Source organism: Triticum aestivum, chromosome 6D, assembly GCF_018294505.1.
Source record: "Triticum aestivum cultivar Chinese Spring chromosome 6D, IWGSC CS RefSeq v2.1, whole genome shotgun sequence".
NCBI classification, from domain to species: domain Eukaryota; kingdom Viridiplantae; phylum Streptophyta; class Magnoliopsida; order Poales; family Poaceae; genus Triticum; species Triticum aestivum.
Window position 1 is genome coordinate 487,754,960 of NC_057811.1, and position 15,887 is coordinate 487,770,846.

Consider the following 15,887-nt stretch of genomic DNA (forward strand, 5'->3'; position numbering starts at 1 on the left):
ACCATGTGATTAACACTCAATGAGTTCTAGGGTTTGATCATGTCATGCTTACGAGAGAGGTTTTAGTCAACGAGTCTGCAACATTCAGATCCGTGTGTGCTTTACAAATCTCTATGTCATCTTGTAGATGCAGCTACCACGCGCTACTAGGACCTGTTCCAAATAACTGCTCTACTATACGAATCCGGCTTACTACTCAGAGTCATCCGGATTAGTGTCAAAGTTTGCATCGACGTAACCCTTTACGACGAACTCTTTTACCACCTCCATGATCGAGAAAATTCCTTAGTCCACTAGATACTAAGGACAAGTTCGACCGCTGTCATGTGATCCATTCCCGGATCACTATTGTACCCCTTGACTAACTCATGGCAAGGCACACTTCAGGTGCGGTACACAACATAGCATACTGTAGAGCCTACGTCTAAAGCATAGGGGACGACCTTCGTCCTTTCTCTCTCTTCTGCCGTGGTCAGGTCTTGAGTCTTACTCAATACTCACACCTTGTAACACAACCAAGAATTCCTTCTTTGCTGATCTATTTTGAACTCCTTCAAAATCTTGTCACGGTATGTATTCATTTGAAAGTACTATTGAGCGTTTTTGATCTATCCTCATAGATCTTGATGCTCAATGTTCAAGTAGCTTAATCCAGGTTTTCCATTGAAAAACACTTTTCAAATAACCCTGGATGCTTTCCAGAAATTCTACATCATTTCTGATCAACAATATGTTAACAACATATACTCATCAAAAATTCTATAGTGCTCCCACTCACTTCTTTGGAAATACAAGTTTCTCATAAACTTTGTAAAAACCCAAAATCTTTGATCATCTCATCAAAGCGTACATTCCAACTCCGAGATGCTTACTCCAGTCCTTAGAAGGATTGCTGGAGCTTTGCATACTTGTTAGCATCTTTCAGGATTGACAAAACCTTCTGGTTGTATCACATACAACCTTTCCTCAAGAAAATCGTCGAGGAAACAATGTTTTGACATCCTATCTGCAAGATTTCATCAATAATGCAGTAACTGCTAATATAATTCCAACGGACTCTTAGCATCGCTACGAGTGAGAAAGTCTCATCGCAGTCAACTCCTTGAACTTGTCGGAGAACATCTTAACGACAAGTCGAGCTTTCCAAATGGTGACATTACCATTATTGTCTGTCTTCCTTTTAAAATCCATCTGTACCCAACAGCCTTACGACCATCAAGTAGTTCTTTCAAAGTCTATACTTTGTTTTATACATGGATCCTCTCTCGGATTTTTATGGCCTCGAGCCATTCGTCGGAATCCGGGCCCATCATCACTTCTCCATAGCTCGTAGGTTCATTGTTGTCTAGCAACATGACTTCCAAGACAGGATTACGTACCACTCTGAAGTAGCATGCATCCTTGTCGTCCTACGAGGTTTGGTAGTGACTTGATCCGAAGTTTCATGATCACTATCATAAGCTTCCACTTCAATTGGTGTAGGTGCCACAGGAACAACTTCCTGTGCCCTGCTACACACTAGTTGAAGTCATGGTTCAATAACCTCATCAAGTCTCCACCATCCTCCCACTCAATTCTTTCGAGAGAAACTTTTCCTCGAGAAAGGACCTGTTTCTAGAAACAATCACTTTTGCTTCCAGATCTGAAATAGGAGGTATACCCAACTGTTTTGGGTATTCTATGAAGATGCATTTATCCGCTTTGGGTTCGACCTTATCAGCCTGAAACTTTTTCACATAAGCGTCGCAGCCCCAAACTTTTAAGAAACGACAGCTTAGGTTTCTCTAAACCATAGTTCATACGGTGTCGTCTCAACGGAATTGCGTGGTGCCCTATTTAAAGTGAATGCGGTTGTCTCTAATGCCTAACCCATAAACGATAGTTGTAATTCGATAAGAGACATCATGGTATGCACCATATCCAATAGGGTGCAGTTATGATGTTCGGACACACCATCACAATATGGTGTTCCAGGCGGTATTAGTCGTGAAACAATTTCCACAATTTCTTAATTGTGTGCCAAACTCGTAACTCAGATATCTCTATGATCATATCATAGATATTTTATCCTCTTGTCACGACGACCTTCAACTTCACTCTGAAATTAATTGAACCTTTCAATAATTCAGACTTGTGTTTCATCAAGTAAATATTCTTAGCATCTACTCAAATCATCTGTGAAGTAAGAACATAACGATATCCACTGTGTGCGTCAGCACTCATTGGACTGCACACATAAAATGTATTACTTCCAACAAGTTGCTCTCTTGTTCCATCTTACTGAAAACAAGGCCTTTTAGTCATCTTGCCCATGTGGTATGATTTGCATGTCTCAAGTGATTCAAAATCAAGTGAGTCCAAATGATCCATCTGTATGGACTTTCTTCATGCATATATACTAATAGACATGGTTCGCATGTCTCAATCTTTTCAAAAACGAGTGAGTCCAAAGATCCATCAACATGGAGCTTCTTCATGCGTTTTATCCCAATATGACTCAAATAGCAGTGCCACAAGTATGTGGTACTATCATTACTATCTTATATCTTTTGGCATGAACATGTGTATCACTACGATCGAGATTCAATAAACCATTTATTTTAGGTGCAAGACCATTGAAGGTATTATTCAAATAAAAAGAGTAACCATTATTCTTCTTAAATGAACAACATAATCCAATCATGTCTATGCTCAACGTAAACACCAAATAACAATTATTTAGGTTTAACACCAATCTCGATGGTAGAGGGAGCATGCGATGCTTGATCACATCAACCTTGGAAACACTTCCAACACATATCGTCATCTCACTTTTAGCTAGTCTACGTTTATTCCGCAGCTTTTATTTCGAGTTACTAACACTTAGCAACCGAACCGGTATCTAATACCCTGGTGCTACTAGGAGTACTAGTAAAGTACACATTAATATAATGTATATCCAATATACTTCTGTCGACCTTACCAGCCTTCTCATCTACGAAGTATGTAGGGTAGTTCTACTCAGTGACCGTTCCCCTCATCTCAGAAGCACTTAGTCTCGGGTTTGGGTTCAACCTTGGGTTTCTTCACTAGAGCAGCAACTGATTTGCCATTTCATGAAGTATCCCTTCTTGCCCTTGCCCTTCTAGAAACTAGTGGTTTTACTAACCATCAACAGTTGATGCTCCATCTTGATTTCTACTTTCGCGGTGTCAAACATCGCGAGTTGCTCAAGGATCATCATGTCTATCCCTGGTATGTTATAGTTCATCACGAAGCTCTAATAGCTTGGTGGCAGTGACTATGGAGAACCATCACTATCTCATCTGGAAGATCAACTCCCACTCGATTCAAGTGATTGTAGTACTCAGACAATCTGAGCACATGCTCAACGATTGAGCTTTTCTCCCTTAGTTTGCAGGCTTAAGAAACTTGTCAGAGGTCTCATACCTCTTGACGTGGGCATTAGTCTGAAATCCCAATTTCAGTCTTTGGAACATCTCATATGTTCTGCTACATTTCAAAATCGTCTTTGGTGCCACAATTTTAAACCGTTAGCATCACACACTGAACTATCACATAGTCATCAAAACGTGTATGTCAGATGTTTCGTAACATCTACAGACGACGCTCAAGGTTCAGCACACCGAGCGGTGCATTAAGGACATAAGCCTTCTGTGCAGCAATGAGGATAATCCTCAGTTTACGGACCCAGTCCACATAATTTCTACTATCAACTTTCAAGTAAATTTTCTCTAGGAACATATCTTAAACAGTAGAACCAAAGCGTAAGCTATGACATAATTTGCAAAGACATTTTGACTATGTTCATGATAATTAAGTTCATCTGATTATTAATGAACTCCCACTTAGATTGACATCCCTCTAGTCATCTAAGTGATACATGATCCGAATCGACTAGGCCGTATCCGATCATCACGTGAGACGGACTAGTCATCATCGGTGAACATCTCCATGTTGATCGTATCTACTATACGACTCATGTTCGACCTTTCGGTCTCTTGTGTTCCGAGGCCATGTCTGTACATGCTAGGCTCGTCAAGTCAACCTAAGTGTTTTGCTTGTGTTCCGAGGCCATGTCTGTACATGCTAGGCTCGTCAACACCCGTTGTATGCGAACGTTAGAATCTATCACACCCGATCATCACGTGGTGCTTCGGAACAACGAACCTTCGCAACGGTGCACAGTTAGGGGGAACACATCTCTTGAAATTTTACTAAGGGATCATCTTATTTATGCTACCATCATTCTAAGCAAATAAGATGTAAACATGACAAACATCACATGCAAATCATAAAGTGACATGATATGGCCAATATCATCTTTCGCCTTTGATCTCCATCTTCGAGGCGTGGCATGATCACCTTCGTCACCGGCATGACACCATGATCTCCATCATCATGATCTCCATCATCGTGTCTTCATGAAGTTGTCTTGCCAACTATTACTTCTACTACTATGGCTAACGGTTAGCAATAAAGTAAAGTAATTACATGGCGTTTTCATTGACACGCAGGTCATACAATAAATTAAGACAACTCCTATGGCTCCTGCCGGTTGTCATACTCATCGACATGCAAGTCGTGATTCCTATTACAAGAACATGATCAATCTCATACATCACATATATCATTCATCACATCCTTTTGGCCATATCACATCACATACCATACCCTGCAAAAACAAGTTAGACGTCCTCTAATTGTTGTTGCATGTTTTACGTGGCTGCTATGGGTTTCTAGCAAGAACGTTTCTTACCTACGCAAAAGCTGTTGGGGAACGTAGCAGAAATTCAAAATTTTCTACGCATCACCAAGATCAATCTATGGAGTAATCTAGCAACGAGGGAAGGGGAGTGCATCTACATACCCTTGTAGATCGCGATGCGGAAGCGTTGCAAGAACGCGGATGAAGGAGTCGTACTCGTAGCAATTCAGATCACGGTTGATTCCGATCTAATCACCGAAGAACGGTGCCTCCGCGTTCAACACACGTGCAGCCCGGTGACGTCTCCCACGCCTTGATCCAGCAAGGAGAGAGGGAAAGGTTGGGGAAGACTCCGTCCAGCAGCAGCACGACGGCGTGGTGGTGATGGAGGAGCGTGGCAATCCTGCAGGGCTTCGCCAAGCACCGCGGGAGAGGAGGAGGGAGAGAGGTAGGGCTGCGCCAAGAGAGAGACCATCTCGCCGTGCATGGCAGCCCCAAAACCTCAAGTATATATAGGGGAAGGGGAGGGGCTGCGCCCCCATCTAGGGTTCCCTCCCCAGGGGTGGCGGCAGGCCCCAAACCCATCTAGGGTGCGGCCAAGGGGAAAGGAGAGAGGGGGCGCCACTAGGGTGGGCCTTAAGGCCCATCTGGACCTAGGGTTTGCCCCCTCCCACTCTCCCTGCGCCTTGGGCCTTGGTGGGGGGCGCACCAGCCCACCTGGGGCTGGTCCCCTCCCACACTTAGCCCACGCAGCCTTCTGGGGCTGGTGGCCCCACCTGGTGGACCCCCGGGACCCTCCCGGTGGTCCCGGTACATTACCGATAACACCCGAAACATTTCCGGTGACCAAAACAGGACTTCCCATATATAAATCTTTACCCCCGGACCATTCCGGAACTCCTCGTGACATCCGGGATCTCATCCGGGACTCCGAACAACATTCGGTAACCACGTATATCTATTCCCTATAACCCTAGCGTCATCGAACCTTAAGTGTGTAGACCCTACGGGTTCGGGAACCATGCAGACATGACCGAGACGTTCTCCGGTCAATAACCAACAGCGGGATCTGGATACCCATGCTGGCTCCCACATGTTCCACGATGATCTCATCGGATGAACCACGATGTCGGGGATTCAATCAATCCCGTATACAATTCCCTTTGTCTATCGGTATGTTACTTGCCCGAGATTCGATCGTCGGTATCCCGATACCTTGTTCAATCTCGTTACCGGAAAGTCTCTTTACTCGTTCCGTAACTCACATCATCCCGTGATCAACTCCTTGGTCACATTGTGCACATTATGATGATGTCCTACCGAGTGGGCCAGAGATACCTCTCCGTTTACACGGAGTGACAAATCCCAGTCTCGATTCGTGCCAACCCAACAGACACTTTCGGAGATACCTGTAGTGCACCTTTATAGCCACCCAGTTACGTTGTGACATTTGGTACACCCAAAGCATTCCTACGGTATCCGGGAGTTGCACAATCTCATGGTCTAAGGAAATGATACTTGACATTAGAAAAGCTCTGAGCAAACGAACTACACGATCTTGTGCTAGGCTTAGGATTGGGTCTTGTCCATCACATCATTCTCCTAATGATGTGATCCCGTTATCAACGACATCCAATGTCCATGGTCAGGAAACCGTAACCATCTATTGATCAACGAGCTAGTCAACTAGAGGCTTACTAGGGACATGGTGTTGTCTATGTATCCACACATGTATCTGAGTTTCCTATCAATACAATTCTAGCATGGATAATAAACGATTATCATGAACAAGGAAATATAATAATAACCAATTTATTATTGCCTCTAGGGCATATTTCCAACAGTCTCCCACTTGCACTAGAGTCAATAATCTAGTTCACATCACCATGTGATTAACACTCACAGGTCGCATCACCATGTGACCAACATCCAAAGAGTTTACTAGAGTCAACAATCTAGTTCACATCACCATGTGATTAACACTCAATGAGTTCTGGTTTGATCATGTTATGCTTGTGAGAGAGGTTATTAGTCAACGAGTCTGAACCTTTCAGATCCGTGTGTGCTTTATGAATATCTATGTCATCTTGTGGATGCTACCACGCGCTATTTGGAGCCATTTCAAATAACTGCTCTACTATACGAATCCGGTTTACTACTCAGAGCCATCCGGATTAGTGTCAAAGTTCGCATCGACGTAACCCTTTACGACGAACTCCTTTTCACCTGCATAATCGAGAAAATTCCTTAGTCCACTAGATACTAAGGATAAGTTCGACCGTTGTCATGTGATCCATTCCCGGATCACTATTGTACCCCTTGACCAACTCATGGCAAGGCACACTTCATGTGCGGTACACATCATAGCATACTATAGAGCCTACGTCTAAAGCATAGGGGACGACCTTCGTCCTTTCTCTCTCTTCTGCTGTGGTCAGGTCTTGAGTCTTACTCAATACTCACACCTTGTAACATAGCCAAGAACTCCTTCTTTGCTGATCTATTTTGAACTCTTTCAAAATCATGTCAAGGTGTGCGTTCTTTGAAAGTATCATCAGGCGTCTTGATCTATCTCTATAGATCTTGATGCCCAATATGTAAGCAGCTTTATCCAGGTCTTCCTTTGAAAAACTCCATTCAAACAACCCTTTATGCTTTCCAGAAATTCTACATCATTTCGGATCAACAATATGTCATTCACATATACTTATCAGAAATTCTATAGTGCTCCCACTCACTTCTTTGGAAATACAAGTTTCTAACAAACTTTGTATAAACCCAAAGACTTTGATCATCTCATCAAAGCGTACATTCCAACTCCGAGATGCTTATTCCAGTCCTTAGAAGGATTGCTGGAGCTTTGCATACTTGTTAGCATCTTTCAGGATTGACAAAACCTTCTGGTTGTATCACATACAACCTTTCCTCAAGAAAACCGTCGAGGAAACAATGTTTTGACATCCTATCTGCAAGATTTCATAAATAATGCAGTAACTGCTAATATAATTCCGACAGACTTTTAGCATCGCTACGAGTGAGAAAGTCTCGTCGTAGTCAACTCCTTGAACTTGTCGGAAAACATCTAAACGACAAGCCGAGCTTTCTTAATGGTGACACTTACCATTATTGTCTATCTTCCTTTTAAAATCCATCTGCACCCAACAGCCTTACGACCATCAAGTGCATGGATCCTTTCTCGGATTTTATGGCCTTGAGCCATTCGTCGGAATATGGGCCCACCATCGCTTCTCCATAGTTCGTAGGTTCATTGTTGTCTAGCAACATGACTTCCAAGACAGGATCACGCATTACTCTGAAGTAGTACGCATCCTCGTCGTCCTACGAGGTTTGGTAGTGACTTGATCCGAAGTTTCATGATCACTATCATAAGCTTCCACTTCAATTGGTGTAGGTGCCACAGGAACAACTTCCTGTGCCCTGCTACACACTAGTTGAAGTGACGGTTCAATAACCTTATCAAGTCTCCACCATCCTCCCACTCAATTCTTTCGAGAGAAACTTTTCCTCGAGAAAGACTCGTTTCTAGAAGCAATTACTTTTGCTTCCAGATCTGAAATAGGAGGTATACCCAACTGTTTTGGGTATACTTATGAAGATGCATTTATCCGCTTTGGGTTCGAGCTTATCAGCCTGAAAATTTTTCACATAAGCATCGCAGCCCCACACTTTTAAGAAATGACAACTTAGGTTTCTCTAAACGGTGTTGTCTCAACGGAATTGCGTGGTGCCCCTTTTAAAGTGAGTGCGGTTGTCTCTAATGCCTAACCCATAAACGATAGTTGTAATTCGATAAGAGACATCATGGTATGCACCATATCTAATAGGGTGCAGTTATGATGTTCGGACACACCATTACACTATGGTGTTCCAGGCGGTATTAGTCGTGAAATAGTTTCCACAGTTTCTTAATTGTGTGCCAAACTCGTAACTCAGATACTCATCTCTATGATCATATCACAGACATTTTATCCTCTTGTCACGACGATCTTGAACTTCACTCTGAAATTACTTGAACCCTTCAATAATTCAGACTTGTGTTTCATCAAGTAAATACACTCAGCATCTACTCAAATCATCTGTGAAGTAAGAACATATCGATATCCACTGCGTGCCTCAGCACTCATTGGACTGCACACATCAAATGTATTACTTCCAACAAGTTGCTCTCTTGTTCCATCTTACTGAAAACGAGGCCTTTCAGTCATCTTGCCCATGTGGTATGATTTGCATGTCTCAAGTGATTCAAAATCAAGTGAGTCCAAACGATCCATCTACATGGAGTTTCTTCATGCATATATACCAATAGACATGGTTCACATGTCTCAATCTTTTCAAAAACGAGTGAGTCCAAAGATCCATCTACATGGAGCTTCTTCATGCGTTCTATACCAATATGACTCAAATGGCAGTGCCACAAGTATGTGGTACTATCATTACTATTTTATATCTTTTGGCACGAACATGTGTATCACTGCGATCGAGATTCATTTTAGGTGCAAGACCATTAAAGGTATTATTCAAATAAACAGAGTAACCATTATTCTCCTTAAATGAATAACCGTATTGCGATAAACATAATCCAATCATGTTTATGCTCAACACCAAATAACAATTATTTAGGTTTAACACCAATCTCGATGGTAAAGGGAGCATGCGATGCTTGATCTCATCAACCTTGGAAACACTTCCAACACATATCGTCATCTCACCTTTAGCTAGTCTCCGTTTATTCCGCAGCTTTTATTTCGAGTTACTAACACTTAGCAACCGAACCGGTATCTAATACCCTGGTGCTACTAGGAGTACTAGTAAAGTACACATTCATATAATGTATATCCAATATACTTCTGTCGACCTTGCCTGCCTTCTCATCTACCAAGTATCTAGGGTAGTTCTGCTTCAGTGACCGTTCCCCTCATTACAGAAGCACTTAGTCTCGGGTTTGGGTTCAACCTTGGGATTCTTCACTAGAGCAACAAATGATTTGTTGTTGCATGAAGTATCCCTTTTTGCCCTTGCCCTTCTAGAAACTAGTGGTTTTACTAACCATCAACAATTGATGCTCCTTCTTGATCTCTACTTTCGCGGTGTCAAACATCACGAGTTGCTCAAGGATCATCATGTCTATCCCTGATATGTTATAGTTCATCACGAAGCTCTAATAGCTTGGTGGCAGTGACTATGGAGAACCATCACTATCTCATCTGGATGATTAACTCCCACTCGATTCAAGCGATTGTGGTACTCAGACAATCCGAGCACATACTCAACGATTGAGCTTTTCTCCCTTAGTTTGCAGGCTTAAGAAACTTGTCAGAGGTCTCATACCTCTTGACGTGGGCACTAGTCTGAAATCCCAATTTCAGTCTTCGGAACATCTCATATGTTCTGCGACGTTTCAAAACCGTCTGTGGTGCCACAATTCTAAACCGTTAGTATTACGCACTGAACTATCACGTAGTCATCAAAACGTGTATGTCAGATGTTCCGCAACATCTACAGACGACGCTGAGGTTCAGCACACCGAGCGGTGCATTAAGGACATAAGCCTTCTGTGCAGCAATGAGGACAATCCTCAGTTTACGGACCCAGTCCGCATAATTGCTACTACCAACTTTCAACTAAATTTTTCTCTAGGAGCATATCTTAAACAGTAGAACTAAAGCGCAAGCTATGACATAATTTGCAAAGTCCTTTTTTACTATGTTCATGATAATGAAGTTCATCTGATCATTTAATGAACTCCCACTCAGATAGACATCCCTCTAGTCATCTAAGTGATACATGATCCGAGTCAAACTAGGCCGTGTCCGATCATCACGTGAGACGGACTAGTCATCATCGGTGAACATCTCCATGTTGATCGCATCTACTATACGACTCATGTTCGACCTTTCGATCTCTTGTGTTCCGAGGCCATGTCTGTACATGCTAGGCTCGTCAAGTCAACCTAAGTGTTTCGCATGTGTTCCGAGGCCATGTCTGTACATGCTAGGCTCGTCAACACCCGTTGTATTCGAACGTTAGAATCTATCACACCCGATCATCACGTGGTCCTTCGAAACAACGAACCTTCGCAACGGTGCACAGTTAGGGGGAACACTTCTCTTGAAATTTTAGTGAGGGATCATCTTATTTATGCTACCGTCGTTCTAAGCAAATAAGATGTAAACATGACAAACATCACATGTAAATCATAAAGTGACGTGATATGGCCAACATCATCTTGCGCCTTTGATCTCCATCTTTGAGGCACGGCATGATCACCTTCGTCACCGGCATGACACCATGATCTCCATCATCATGATCTCCATCATCGTGTCTTCTTGAAGTTGTCTCGCCAACTATTACTTCTACTACTATGGCTAACGGTTAGCAATAAAGTAAAGTAATTACATGGTGTTTTCATTGACACGCAGGTCATACAATAAATTAAGACAACTCCTATGGCTCCTGCCGGTTGTCATACTCATCGACATGCAAGTCGTGATTCCTATTACAAGAATATGATCAACCTCATACATCACATATATCATTCATCACATCTTCTGGACATATCACATCACAAGGCACATGCTGCAAAAACAGGTTAGACGTCCTCTAATTGTTGTTGCAAGTTTTTACGTGGCTTGTATAGGTTTCTAGCAAGAACGTTTCTTACCTACGTAAGACCACAACGTGATATGCCAATTTCTATTTACCCTTCATAAGGACCCTTTTCATCGAATCCGTTCCGACTAAAGTGGGAGAGACAGACACCCGCTAGCCACCTTATGCAACTAGTGCATGTCAGTCGGTGGAACCTGTCTCACGTAAGCGTACGTGTAAGGTCGGTCCGGGCCGCTTCATCCCACAATACCGCCGAAACAAGATAAGACTAGTAGCGGCAAGAAGAATTGGCAACATCTACGCCCACAACTGCTTTGTGTTCTACTCGTGCATAGAAACTATGCATAGACCTAGCTCATGATGCCACTGTTGGGGAACGTAGCAGAAATTCAAAATTTTCTACGCATCACCAAGATCAATCTATGGAGTAATCTAGCAACGAGGGAAGGGGAGTGCATCTACATACCCTTGTAGATCGCGATGCGGAAGCGTTGCAAGAACGCGGATGAAGGAGTCGTACTCGTAGCAATTCAGATCGCGGTTGATTCCGATCTAAGCACCGAAGAACGGTGCCTCCGCGTTCAACACACGTGCAGCCCGGTGACGTCTCCCACGCCTTGATCCAGCAAGGAGAGAGGGAGAGGTTGGGGAAGACTCCGTCCAGCAGCAGCATGACGGCGTGGTGGTGATGGAGGAGCGTGGCAATCTTGCAGGGCTTCGCCAAGCACCGCGGGAGAGGAGGAGGGAGAGAGGTAGGGCTGCGCCAAGAGAGAGACCATCTCGCCGTGCATGGCAGCCCCAAAACCTCAAGTATATATAGGGGAAGGGGAGGGGCTGCGCCCCCATCTAGGGTTCCCTCCCCAGGGGTGGCGGCAGCCCCCAAACCCATCTAGGGTGCGGCCAAGGGGAAAGGAGAGAGGGGGCGCCACTAGGGTGGGCCTTAAGGCCCATCTGGACCTAGGGTTTGCCCCCTCCCACTCTCCCTGCGCCTTGGGCCTTGGTGGGGGGGATTCCTCGTGACGTCCGGGATCTCATCCGGGACTCCGAACAACATTCGGTAACCACGTATATCTACTCCCTATAACCCTAGCGTCATCGAACCTTAAGTGTGTAGACCCTACGGGTTCGGGAACCATGCAGACATGACCGAGACGTTCTCCGGTCAATAACCAACAGCGGGATCTGGATACCCATGTTGGCTCCCACATGTTCCACGATGATCTCATCGGATGAACCACGATGTCGGGGATTCAATCAATCCCGTATACAATTCCCTTTGTCTATCGGTATGTTACTTCCCCGAGATTCGATCGTCGGTATCCCGATACCTTGTTCAATCTCGTTACCGGCAAGTCTCTTTACTCGTTCCGTAACTCACATCATCCCGTGATCAACTCCTTGGTCACATTGTGCACATTATGATGATGTCCTACCGAGTGGGCCCAGAGATACCTCTCCGTTTACACGGAGTGACAAATCCCAGTCTCGATTCGTGCCAACCCAACAGACACTTTCGGAGATACCTGTAGTGCACCTTTATAGCCACCCAGTTACGTTGTGACGTTTGGTACACCCAAAGCATTCCTACGGTATCCGGGAGTTGCACAATCTCATGGTCTAAGGAAATGATACTTGACATTAGAAAAGCTCTGAGTAAACGAACTACACGATCTTGTGCTAGGCTTAGGATTGGGTCTTGTCCATCACATCATTCTCCTAATGATGTGATCCCGTTATAAACGACATCCAATGTCCATGGTCAGGAAACCGTAACCATCTATTATTCAACGAGCTAGTCAACTAGAGGCTTACTAGGGACATGGTGTTGTCTATGTATCCACACATGTATCTGAGTTTCCTATCAATACAATTCTAGCATGGATAATAAACGATTATCATGAACAAGGAAATATAATAATAACCAATTTATTCTTGCCTCTAGGGCATATTTCCAACAAAAGCCACAACGGTGATATGCCAATTTCTATTTACCCTTCATAAGGACCCTTTTCATCGAATCCGATCCGACTAAAGTGGGAGAGACAGACACCCGCTAGCCACCTTATGCATCAAGTGCATGTCAGTCGGTGGAACCTGTCTCACGTAAGAGTACGTGTAAGGTTGGTCCGGGCCGCTTCATCCCACAATGCCGCCGAATCAAGATAATACTAGTAACGGTAAGCAAATTGAACAAATCGTTGCCCACAACTACTTTGTGTTCTACTCGTGCATAGAATCTACGCATAAACCTGGCTCATGATGCCGCTGTTGGGGAACGTAGCAATAATTCAAAATTTTCTACGCATCGCCAAGATCAATCTATGGAGTCATCTAGCAACGAGAGAGAGGAGTGCATCTACATACCCTTGTAGATCGCGAGCGGAAGCGTTCAAGAGAACGGGGTTGATGGAGTCGTACTCGTCGTGATCCAAATCACCGATGATCCTAGCGCCGAACGGACGGCACCTCCGCGTTCAACACACGTACGGAGCAGCGACGTCTCCTCCTACTTGATCCAGCAAGGGGGGAGGAAAGGTTGATGGTGATCCAGCAGCACGACGGCGTGGTGGTGGAAGTAGCGGGATTCCAACAGGGCTTCGCCAAGCGCTGCGGGAGGAGGGAGATGTGTCACGGGAAGGAGAGGGAGGCGCCAGGGCTTGGGGTATGGCTGCCCTCCCCTTCCCAGATATATATAGGGGCAAGGGAGAGGGGAGGGCGCAGCCTTGGCCCTTCCTCCAAGGAAGGGTGCGGCCAGGGAGGAGTCCATCCTCCCCAAGGCACCTAGGTGGTGCCTTCCCCCTTTAGGACTCTCCCTTTCCCTTATCTCTTGGCGCATGGGCCTCTTGGGGCTGGTGCCCTTGGCCCATATAGGCCAAGGCGCACACCCCTACAGACCATGGGCCCCCCGGGGCAGGTGGACCCCCTTGGTGGACCCCCGGACCCCTTTCGGCACTCCCGGTACAATACCGATAATGCGCGAAACCTTTCCGGCGACCAAAATAAGACTTCCCATATATAAATCTTTACCTCCGGACCATTCCGGAACTCCTCGTGACGTCCGGGATCTCATCTGGGACTCCGAACAACTTTCGGGTTACCGCATACTAATATCTCTATAACCCTAGCGTCACCGAACCTTAAGTGTGTAGACCCTACGGGTTCGGGAGACATGCAGACATGACCGAGACGACTCTCCGGCCAATAACCAACAGCGGGATCTGGATACCCATGTTGGCTCCCACATGCTCCTCGATGATCTCATCGGATGAACCACGATGTCAAGGATTCAATCAATCCCGTATACAATTCCCTTTGTCTATCGGTATGTTACTTGCTCGAGATTCGATCGTCGGTATCCCAATACCTCGTTCAATCTCGTTACCGACAAGTCACTTTACTCGTACCGTAATGCATGATCCCGTGACTAACTCCTTAGTCAGATTGAGCTCATTATGATGATGCATTACCGAGTGGGCCCAGAGATACCTGTCCGTCATACGGAGTGACAAATCCCAGTCTCGATTCGTGCCAACCCAACAGACACTTTCGGAGATACCTGTAGTGCACCTTTATAGCCACCCAGTTACGTTGTGACGTTTGGTACACCCAAAGCATTCCTACGGTATCCGGGAGTTGCACAATCTCATGGTCTAAGGAAATGATACTTGACATTAGAAAAGCTCTAGCAAACGAACTACACGATCTTGTGCTATGCTTAGGATCGGGTCTTGTCCATCACATCATTCTCCTAATGATGTGATCCCGTTATCAATGACATCCAATGTCCATGGTCAGGAAACCATAACCATCTATTGATCAACGGGCTAGTCAACTAGAGGCTTACTAGAGACATGTTGTGGTCTATGTATTCACACATGTATTACGGTTTCCAGTTAATACAATTATAGCATGAACAATAGACAATTATCATGAACAAGGAAATATAATAACAACCATTTTATTATTGCCTCTAGGGCATATTTCCAACACCTCCCCCTTGGTCGCCGCCCCCCCTCTAGATCCCATCTAGAGGGACCGGGCCCCTTTCCCCTTCTCCCTATAAATAGAGCGGTGAGGGGAGGGCTGCAGGACGACATCCAAGGCGCAGCTCCCAACACCTCTCCTCTTCCGCGTGTGCTTGGCGAAGCCCTGCCGGAGAACTGTCACTCCACCACCACCACGCCGTCGTGCTGTTGGAGCCTTCTTCCTCAACCTCTCCCTCCTCCTTGCTGGATCAAGGCGTGGGAGACGTCACCGCTCCGTACGTGTGTTGAACGCGGAGGTGCCGTCCGTTCGGCGCTTGGATCATCGGTGATTTGGATCACGACGAGTACGACTCCATCAACCCCGTTCTCTTGAACGCTTCCGCTCGCGATCTACAAGGGTATGTAGATGCACTCCTCCCCTCTCGTTGCTAGTAAACTCCATAGATTGATCTTGGTGATGCGTAGAAAATTTTAATTTCTGCTACGATCCCCAACAGTGGCATCATGAGCTAGGTCTATGCGTAGTTTCTCTGCACGAGTAGAACACAAGTTGTTGTGGGCAT